The following is an 11,144-nucleotide window of genomic DNA, read 5'->3' on the forward strand; positions in this document are numbered from 1 at the left end:
ATGAGACTGCCTACACATTGTGGCTAATAACCAACTCTTTTTAGTCATCACGGCAGGATACGGACCTTCTTGTGGTGTCTTAATGGTAATTGTATCCTAACATATTTTTGTCTCCTTGGCATGGATATTTAACATCGTTTATTCAGTCTTGGGTTTATGTTCTTTCGCCATTTACAGACATTTTACATCTACCTACTTCCTCAGCCTGCCCTGCCAATTTCTAATGAATTTGTGGATTTTCTTTTGTAATACATACATGTGTGTGCTCATCTGCTCTTCAGTTTTTATGATATTTGTCTCATCTGTCCTGCTTTATGATACTTTTACAAAGAACATGAACAAATGCTTCTATTTTAGAGAAGATATGGGATCCAGGTTTCGGAGCCGTAAAACCAACCGTTGTGATTGGTGGACGAGTTGCCAGGTTGCAGCTTCTGTACCGTGCCGGCACATAAATAGGTTCGGCTCAAGCGGCGGCAGCATCATTCCCCCGTGACTGTCTGAGCGTCTCTCATCACCTTGGTTATCTCATCATCATCATGGTAGAAGCAAAGCCTACCAAGAAGGCTGCGGCTGCTGCTGTGGTGGCCACCACCAGGAAACCTCGCGTCCAGGTTGCTCACCCGAAAACTAGTCAAATGGTTCTAGCCGCGGTCGCAGCACTCAAAGACCGTAAGGGCTCGTCTCTACAAGCAATCAAGAAGTACGTTGTTGCCAACAACAAAGTCGAGGCTGCCAAGATCGCCATTTACATCCGAAGATTTCTCAAGAAAGCAGTGGCTGACGGCATTCTTGTTCAGACCAAGGGAAGTGGAGCTAGTGGATCATTCAAGCTGGCCGTAGCAGAGAAGAGGGCCGTTCTAACTCCCAAGAAAGCCACCACAACCAAGAAACCATCTACAGCAGCAAAGAAGGCCGTGGTAACTCCCAAGAAAGCCGCCACAAGCAACAAACCACCTACAGCCTTGAAAAAGAAGCAGCAGCAGCAGCTTGTTGTTGGGAACAAAAAGCCCAAAATAAAGAGAGCTTCAAAATCTCCCAAACCACCCAAGGCAAAGAAAGCTGTCAAGAAAACAACAAAGGCAAAATAAACGATGACATGCAAGCAGCATGAATACACATGACAATAAACATCCAGGCCTCCCCCCTCAGTGGAGGGGCCTCATATGATTCCAAAAAGAGTTTAGTTTTGTAGACAAATAAATCATTACTTTTGGGGTAGATTTACTCTGTATATTATATATATATATATATATATATATATATATATATATATATATATATATATATATATATATATATATATATATATATATATATATATATTTATATATACACATGGGTGAGGTGATATGGTACCAAAGTTTTGGGTAAGGTGATTGACATTTACACAAGATAAAACACGAACCAATGGGAATAAAAACATAAGAATGGAAGTAACTGCAGAAGGCCTATTGGCCCATAACACAAGCACTTCCTCTTGATGCTTCTATATTGGTTCGGAGTCTTGAAGCTATAATATATATATATATATATATATATATATATATATATATATATATATATATATATATATATATATATATATATATATATATATATATATATATATATATATATATATATATATATATATATATATATATATATATATATATATATATATATATATATATATATATATATATATATATATATATATATGCACACAAAACTAAATAGTCTTGTTAGACAAATTGCCCCTATTAGAGGCAAGTTGACTAACAAGCCGAATGACTGCAATTGTTTTGAATTTGAGTTAAATCTAACATAGAAATGTAATCAAACCTAACCTAACCTATGCTAACCCAAGCTAAGCTAACCTAACCTAACCTAAGCTAACCCAAGCTAAGCTAAGCTAACCTAACCTAACCTAACCTAACCTAAGCTAACCTAACCTAACCTAACCTAACCTAACCTAACCTAACCCAGCAATTCATGATCTTAATATAATACTGTTAATTGGATAAACCAATTTGGAAAGAAATGTTCGAAAATAACAAAATTAACTGTGCTTGTTAGGAAAATTGGGCCTTGCATACTTGTCCCAATAGTGTGGTTCTCGCTTTTAGGTACGACATAAACGTATACCTAAGTTGAGAGAGAAAAAGATTCGCACTCAAACATGCATATCGATTGCCAGTCCTGAATTCTGGGTAGATATTCGTGTCCTCCCTTTTCATTTACCATCATTTGGATACTATCAAAACAGCTCTGAGAAGGATAAAATGAATAAAACGGGTAGCTCACTCATGTAAAAAGGAAGAGTTGGGAAAGATCTCTCTCTCTCTCTCTCTCTCTCTCTCCCCCTCACCCCCCACCAATGATCCTGCTCTGCTAGTATATAACGTAACAAACCTTCCCCCCCCCCCCCCCTCCCTCCCCAATCAGAGTCCCTTTAAGCATGCGAGGATAAAAAATAGATTTCATAAGACCCAATGTGCTAGCTGATATCAAAACAATTTATGTTATCGTCTATTAAGCCCTTCAGTAAAAAAGTATAGGGACCTAATTAGGTCCCGTTTTGAGGTGGTGGTGGGTGGAATCGATGGATTAGCCAAGCTCTTATCCGCCGAATCCGTAGAGGGTACGACCCTGGCGCTTCAGAGCGTACACCACGTCCATAGCAGTGACGGTCTTCCTCTTGGCGTGTTCCGTGTAGGTTACAGCATCACGGATGACGTTCTCGAGGAACACCTTCAGGACGCCACGGGTCTCTTCGTAGATGAGACCCGAAATACGCTTCACGCCGCCACGACGAGCTAAGCGACGAATAGCGGGCTTGGTGATGCCCTGGATGTTGTCACGTAGCACCTTACGATGACGCTTGGCGCCACCCTTTCCGAGTCCCTTGCCTCCCTTGCCGCGTCCAGTCATGGTGTTGAAGTTGTGTGAATCGAATTGACGAATGCCCGCACGATTTCCCGACTATATCCCATCAAGCGGACGTACTAGTAGCATTGCAACTCCTGCCTGCCCTTACTTTACGCTTGTGGTCGAGTAGACACGGCTTTCTCACAACGCTTTCAAAACTGCAGTTGCCTACTCGTCTGTTTCACGTCCCTGTGAAATGACTTTTGCACAAATCCAAAAAATAGAGCAAAATCAGCGATAATAGTGATTGAGGTGAGCCGCCTGTTGGCTGCAGCCAGAGGAAGGAGGGGAGGGGCAACGGGGTGACGTAGGCGAGTCGAGCAGCCAATGGCGCTCGAGCAAGCGCCTCGAGACGGCGTATATAAGCAAAAATTTTTCGGCGCCGGCCATCACAAACCACAGTTGTTCACCATGGCTCGCACCAAGCAGACTGCTCGCAAGTCCACGGGAGGCAAGGCTCCTCGTAAGCAGCTGGCCACCAAGGCAGCACGCAAGTCTGCTCCTGCCACAGGGGGTGTGAAGAAGCCTCACCGTTACAGGCCCGGAACGGTCGCCCTGCGTGAGATCCGTCGTTACCAGAAGAGCACCGAGTTGCTCATCAGGAAACTTCCCTTCCAGCGTCTGGTGCGCGAGATTGCCCAGGACTTCAAGACCGATCTTCGCTTCCAGTCGTCTGCCGTCATGGCTTTACAGGAGGCATCCGAGGCTTACCTGGTCGGTCTCTTCGAGGACACTAACCTCTGTGCCATCCACGCCAAGCGTGTCACCATCATGCCAAAGGACATTCAGCTTGCTCGCCGTATCCGTGGAGAGCGTGCATAAGCTAAATCGACCACCCTAGTATACACCAAACTCGGCCCTTCTCAGGGCCAAAATATCCTTCTAAGGAGATTTCAGACATTCCTAGCATAATTTAGGTGTCATACATACATGTGATATCAATAAATCAAGTCATTTGTAGTACAACCTGTTCTCTTACAAACAAAACGCCGTCGCTTTTCACTCTTATGCACTGTCAAGGATCACCCCCCCCCCCCCCCCAAAATAAAAATTGTCATACTGTACTAGAAATAAAAGCAGCTTGTATAAGTGACATATACTGTCCAGTCCTGTTTTATTCTGTTTTCGGTCCTCTGGCTTAATCTGTTAAGTTAGGAGATGACATTTTAAATTAACCGTTTTCTTGACATTTTCAAACCTAAGAGGGTGGCCTGCATAGTAATCCTAATGTGGAACATAACAATGAATCTCTAATCTCTAGAAAAAAGATACCGAGTGCTTATATGTGTTGAGAGAGAGAGAGAGAGAGAGAGAGAGAGAGAGAGAGAGAGAGAGAGAGAGAGAGAGAGAGAGAGAGAGAGAGAGAGAGAGAGAGAGAGAGAGAGAGAGAGAGACACACACAGACAGACAGACAAGACAGACAAGACAGACAGACAGACAGGCAGGCAGGCAGGCAGGCAGACAGACAGACAGACAGACAGACAGACAGACAGACAGACAGACACTGAGAGAGAGAAACACACACAGACAGTTTCATAAATATTCTCATTTTATAGCTATTTGCTTTCAGTGACAGAGGTTTTTGTTATAATAGTATTGGTGTCTAACACTCACAATCTCTTTAGAAATTAAAGTGTGGCTCCAATGGAGCCGAGTTTGTTGGTTTGAGGCCAAGCCACCACCACAGGGCAGTAAGTAAGCCGTTTACTTGGAGGAGGTGTACTTGGTGACGGCCTTAGTGCCCTCAGAGACGGCGTGCTTGGCCAGTTCTCCGGGCAACAGGAGCCTTACAGCCGTCTGGATCTCCCGACTGGTAATGGTGGAACGCTTGTTGTAGTGGGCCAGGCGAGAAGCCTCGGCGGCGATGCGCTCGAAGATGTCGTTCACGAACGAGTTCATGATCGACATGGCTTTGGAAGAGATACCAGTGTCGGGGTGGACCTGCTTCAGCACTTTGTAGATGTAGATGCTGTAGCTCTCCTTCCTCCTGCGCTTCTTTTTCTTATCGCCCTTGGCAATGGCCTTCTGGGCCTTTCCGGCCTTCTTGGCAGCCTTTCCAGATGCCTTGGGTGGCATGATGATGCTCGTGCTGGCTGGCGTTGCGATACAATAATGAACTTTTGCGCGAGGCGAGCTTTCCTTTTATATCCCGCTCGCGACTCAGCTCAGAGCGGGTCGCGTGGCGGAGCGCGCTGATTGGTCAGTGGCGGGCTCCCTTGATCCTGAGCGGGGTATATAACACGAAGCTCGATCTGCGGGGCGGCATAAAAGACCACAAACCCACAACAGCAGCAGCAATGTCAGGACGCGGCAAGGGAGGCAAAGTGAAGGGCAAGTCAAAGTCTCGCTCCAGCAGGGCCGGACTTCAGTTCCCCGTGGGCAGAATTCACCGTCTGCTGCGTAAGGGCAACTACGCCGAACGCGTCGGTGCTGGCGCTCCTGTCTACCTGGCAGCCGTCATGGAATACCTCGCTGCCGAAGTTCTGGAGCTCGCCGGTAACGCCGCACGTGACAACAAGAAGACCCGTATCATCCCACGTCACTTGCAGTTGGCCATCCGCAACGACGAAGAACTCAACAAACTTCTGTCTGGCGTAACCATTGCACAGGGAGGTGTTCTTCCAAACATTCAGGCAGTTCTTTTGCCAAAGAAGACAGAGAAGAAGTAAGCACTTCTGCCACCCACCACGACAAATACCATAACCAGGCTCCATCCGGAGCCACACACACTTTAATAGAGAGATTCAAGTAGACAATCAACTTTCAAACATTAATAATAACATTTATATTGATTTCATTTGGAATGTGTACATAACAAACAAACAAACAAAACAAAATTATAGGGGATATTCAGCATCACTTGGAATATTAACCAATCATATAAATCCAATATATATTTTATATTTTACTTTAAGCGAGGAATTCATATTCTATTAATTTTTAATCATACAAATGAACAAAAGCAATTCTTCACTAGACGTAATGAATGAATAAATGATCAAGGTTTTAATGTGTTTCATGAATATATATATATATATATATATATATATATATATATATATATATATATATATATATATATATATATATATATATATATATATATATTAATACTTGTGAACCAGAATATGTTTGAGCAGCAGCGATCGTGCCTGCCATTGGCCGAAGTGCAACAATTCAAATAATTTAAAGGGCCTGCTCGGGTATATAAGAGAGGCTGGGAGACTGGGGCCGGTGGTGGGTGATGGGTGATGAGTGATGGTGTGGTGTGGTATGGTGTTGTTAAGAGTTGATTTACGGCCAGCCAGCCAGCTGCAGCCAAGGCAGGGCAGGGCAGGGCAAGGCAAGGCAAGGCAAGGCAAGGCAAGGCAATAACAGAACAGGACAGGACAGGACAGGCAAGGCAAGGCAAGGCAAGGCAAGGCAAGCAGGCGGGCGGGCGGGCGGGCGGGCGGGCGGGCGGGCGGCCAGCCAGCCAGCCAGCCAGGCAGGCAGGCAGGCAGGCAGGCAGGCAGGCAGGCAGGCAGGCAGGCAGGCAGCCAGCCAGCCAGCCAGCCAGCCAGCCAGCCAGCCAGCCAGCCAGCCAGCCAGCCAGCCAGCCAGCCAGCCAGCCAGCCAGCCAGCCAGCCAGCCAGCCACTCCCACTTTGTATTTATATGCATTCAATTTATATTCAAACATTATATATGTTAAGGGCCTAGTTTTAGTGTTTATTTTAAAAATGACAAACATCGAGTCGTTTTACCAGTCCTTTAGCGTTAACAGTGATGCATTTTAAAACTGAACAGAAATCACCTTTTCTGGATATATCAAATATCGAATCCGCTTAATGTGCCTACAATTCAATCATTCAAAAAATACATAATTTACATCATGCCTTTTCATAGAACAGACAATAAGATTTGAGACAATAAGAACTTTACTTTTATAACTAAAGTTGCACAATTATACCAACTCTATGGTGGCTGGGTGGTAAGGTGTGTGGCTGGTGTTTTGGAAGTCGCGAGTTCAAACGACCCAATGGGAGTACTTTTTTTTTTGCCATACAATCTTCCTAATACTATTATGTAGGTGTGTGTGTGTGTGTGTGTTTTTATTCATTCTTTGGTTTTATAGATGACATACATATTGACTCCTTTTACCGGTCCTTAATTAGGCTCTGGGGAAGCAATGGTGGTGGTGCATTTAAAACTAAACCAAAAATCACCAGTTCTGGACGCGTCAAATATCATATCCGCTTAATGTGTCTACAACCTAATTACTTAAAACTACACTATTTAATTCATTCATATCATGTGCATATTGGTCATTATGCTCATACAACCGACATCAAAATTTATTTTCATTATTAGAATCATACATTTCATCAAGTAATACAGATACAAAGAGATTTTCTTTCTGAGAAGACCGTTAGTATTGGCTGGCTGGCAGGCAGGCAGGCATTTGAGGGTTATTATTTCGCCTGTTGATTGGGGGGAGGGTTGATGTGTTAGGGGGTTTTCGGTTAGGTGTGGTGGTGGTGATTGGTGGTGATTGGTGGTGATTGGTGGTGGTGATTGGTGGTGGTGGTGAGTAGTGGTGGTGGTGGTGAGTAGTGGTGGTGGTGGTGGTGGTAGTAGGTGGGAGGGGGGGGGGGGGGGGGGGGGGGGGGGGGGGGGGGAAGGGGACTGATGGTCTGTGGATTCCTTCTCCGTACCCCTTACATATAAGCAAAAACATGCCTTCCTGTGGGTATAGAAACATTAACACAAATTATATCAGTAACTGATATTGTAGCCTTTTAAACAGAAAAGATTTGTACATACAAATACTTTTAAATTATCATTTATTTGTGGAAATGGCATTTACGTCATTAAATTGATACCTCAGCATCAAGCTTGTGTCCTGCAGCTGTGGTCCAGTGGTAAAGTGTATATAAGTGATGCGTATTCTTGGAGTTGCGAGTTCAAACCCGGATTAAGCTATATATATATATATATATATATATATATATATATATATATATATATATATATATATATATATATATATATATATATATATATAAAACACATGTTTTGTTTTGGTTGTTTGTTTTTGTATAAAGCCTCACACACTATATTAAGCGAGTTTGTTTTAAACATGACATACATATTAATTCATTTTACCAGGCCTTATTCCACACAACTCCGTGAATTTCCCGTGGAGCCAGCCATTCAAACAAAAACAAACGAAACAAAACAAAACAAAACAAAAAACATTATTGCCAACAGCATTTGGTGTTCCCAGGCGGTCACCCATCCAAGTACTAACCAAACCCAACGTTGCTTAACTTCGCTGATCGGACGAGAAGCGGTGTTCTCAACGTGGTATGGCCGTTGGCATGAGACTGCCTACACATTGTGGCTAATAACCAACTCTTTTTAGTCATCACGGCAGGATACGGACCTTCTTGTGGTGTCTTAATGGTAATTGTATCCTAACATATTTTTGTCTCCTTGGCATGGATATTTAACATCGTTTATTCAGTCTTGGGTTTATGTTCTTTCGCCATTTACAGACATTTTACATCTACCTACTTCCTCAGCCTGCCCTGCCAATTTCTAATGAATTTGTGGATTTTCTTTTGTAATACATACATGTGTGTGCTCATCTGCTCTTCAGTTTTTATGATATTTGTCTCATCTGTCCTGCTTTATGATACTTTTACAAAGAACATGAACAAATGCTTCTATTTTAGAGAAGATATGGGATCCAGGTTTCGGAGCCGTAAAACCAACCGTTGTGATTGGTGGACGAGTTGCCAGGTTGCAGCTTCTGTACCGTGCCGGCACATAAATAGGTTCGGCTCAAGCGGCGGCAGCATCATTCCCCCGTGACTGTCTGAGCGTCTCTCATCACCTTGGTTATCTCATCATCATCATGGTAGAAGCAAAGCCTACCAAGAAGGCTGCGGCTGCTGCTGTGGTGGCCACCACCAGGAAACCTCGCGTCCAGGTTGCTCACCCGAAAACTAGTCAAATGGTTCTAGCCGCGGTCGCAGCACTCAAAGACCGTAAGGGCTCGTCTCTACAAGCAATCAAGAAGTACGTTGTTGCCAACAACAAAGTCGAGGCTGCCAAGATCGCCATTTACATCCGAAGATTTCTCAAGAAAGCAGTGGCTGACGGCATTCTTGTTCAGACCAAGGGAAGTGGAGCTAGTGGATCATTCAAGCTGGCCGTAGCAGAGAAGAGGGCCGTTCTAACTCCCAAGAAAGCCACCACAACCAAGAAACCATCTACAGCAGCAAAGAAGGCCGTGGTAACTCCCAAGAAAGCCGCCACAAGCAACAAACCACCTACAGCCTTGAAAAAGAAGCAGCAGCAGCAGCTTGTTGTTGGGAACAAAAAGCCCAAAATAAAGAGAGCTTCAAAATCTCCCAAACCACCCAAAGGCCAAAGAAAGCTGTCAAGAAAACAACAAAGGCAAAATAAACGATGACATGCAAGCAGCATGAATACACATGACAATAAACATCCAGGCCTCCCCCCTCAGTGGAGGGGCCTCATATGAATTCCAAAAAGAGTTTAGTTTTGTAGACAAATAAATCATTACTTTTGGGGTAGATTTACTCTGTAATTATATATATATATAGATATATATATATATATATATATATATTAATATATATATATATATATATATATATATATATATATATTTATATATACACATGGGTGAGGTGATATGGTACCAAAGTTTTGGGTAAGGTGATTGACATTTACACAAGATAAAACACGAACCAATGGGAATAAAAACATAAGAATGGAAGTAACTGCAGAAGGCCTATTGGCCCATAACACAAGCACTTCCTCTTGATGCTTCTATATTGGTTCGGAGTCTTGAAGCTATAATATATATATATATATATATATATATATATATATATATATATATATATATATATATATATATATATATATATATATATATATATATATATATATATATATATAATATATATATATATATATATATATATATATATATATATATATATATATATATATATATATATATATATATATATATATATATATATGCACACAAAACTAAATAGTCTTGTTAGACAAATTGCCCCTATTAGAGGCAAGTTGACTAACAAGCCGAATGACTGCAATTGTTTTGAATTTGAGTTAAATCTAACATAGAAATGTAATCAAACCTAACCTAACCTATGCTAACCCAAGCTAAGCTAACCTAACCTAACCTAAGCTAACCCAAGCTAAGCTAAGCTAACCTAACCTAACCTAACCTAACCTAAGCTAACCTAACCTAACCTAACCTAACCTAACCTAACCTAACCCAGCAATTCATGATCTTAATATAATACTGTTAATTGGATAAACCAATTTGGAAAGAAATGTTCGAAAATAACAAAATTAACTGTGCTTGTTAGGAAAATTGGGCCTTGCATACTTGTCCCAATAGTGTGGTTCTCGCTTTTAGGTACGACATAAACGTATACCTAAGTTGAGAGAGAAAAAGATTCGCACTCAAACATGCATATCGATTGCCAGTCCTGAATTCTGGGTAGATATTCGTGTCCTCCCTTTTCATTTACCATCATTTGGATACTATCAAAACAGCTCTGAGAAGGATAAAATGAATAAAACGGGTAGCTCACTCATGTAAAAAGGAAGAGTTGGGAAAGATCTCTCTCTCTCTCTCTCTCTCTCTCTCCCCCTCACCCCCCACCAATGATCCTGCTCTGCTAGTATATAACGTAACAAACCTTCCCCCCCCCCCCCCTCCCTCCCCAATCAGAGTCCCTTTAAGCATGCGAGGATAAAAAATAGATTTCATAAGACCCAATGTGCTAGCTGATATCAAAACAATTTATGTTATCGTCTATTAAGCCCTTCAGTAAAAAAGTATAGGGACCTAATTAGGTCCCGTTTTGAGGTGGTGGTGGGTGGAATCGATGGATTAGCCAAGCTCTTATCCGCCGAATCCGTAGAGGGTACGACCCTGGCGCTTCAGAGCGTACACCACGTCCATAGCAGTGACGGTCTTCCTCTTGGCGTGTTCCGTGTAGGTTACAGCATCACGGATGACGTTCTCGAGGAACACCTTCAGGACGCCACGGGTCTCTTCGTAGATGAGACCCGAAATACGCTTCACGCCGCCACGACGAGCTAAGCGACGAATAGCGGGCTTGGTGATGCCCTGGATGTTGTCACGTAGCACCTTACGATGACGCTTGGCCA

At 42.8% G+C, this 11,144-nt stretch overlaps 1 non-coding gene across 1 annotated transcript; it reads right to left on the reverse strand.

Moving 5' to 3' along the window:
• Positions 1-8,156: 8,156 nt before the first annotated feature.
• On the reverse strand, positions 8,157-8,275 carry LOC138362223 (5S ribosomal RNA). The gene has a single exon (XR_011227503.1). It is a non-coding gene; the product is annotated as a 5S ribosomal RNA (ribosomal RNA).
• Between the last annotated feature and the right edge of the window lie 2,869 nt (positions 8,276-11,144).

Source organism: Procambarus clarkii, unplaced genomic scaffold (assembly GCF_040958095.1).
Source record: "Procambarus clarkii isolate CNS0578487 unplaced genomic scaffold, FALCON_Pclarkii_2.0 HiC_scaffold_1473, whole genome shotgun sequence".
In the NCBI taxonomy this organism is placed as follows: Eukaryota; Metazoa; Arthropoda; class Malacostraca; order Decapoda; family Cambaridae; genus Procambarus; species Procambarus clarkii.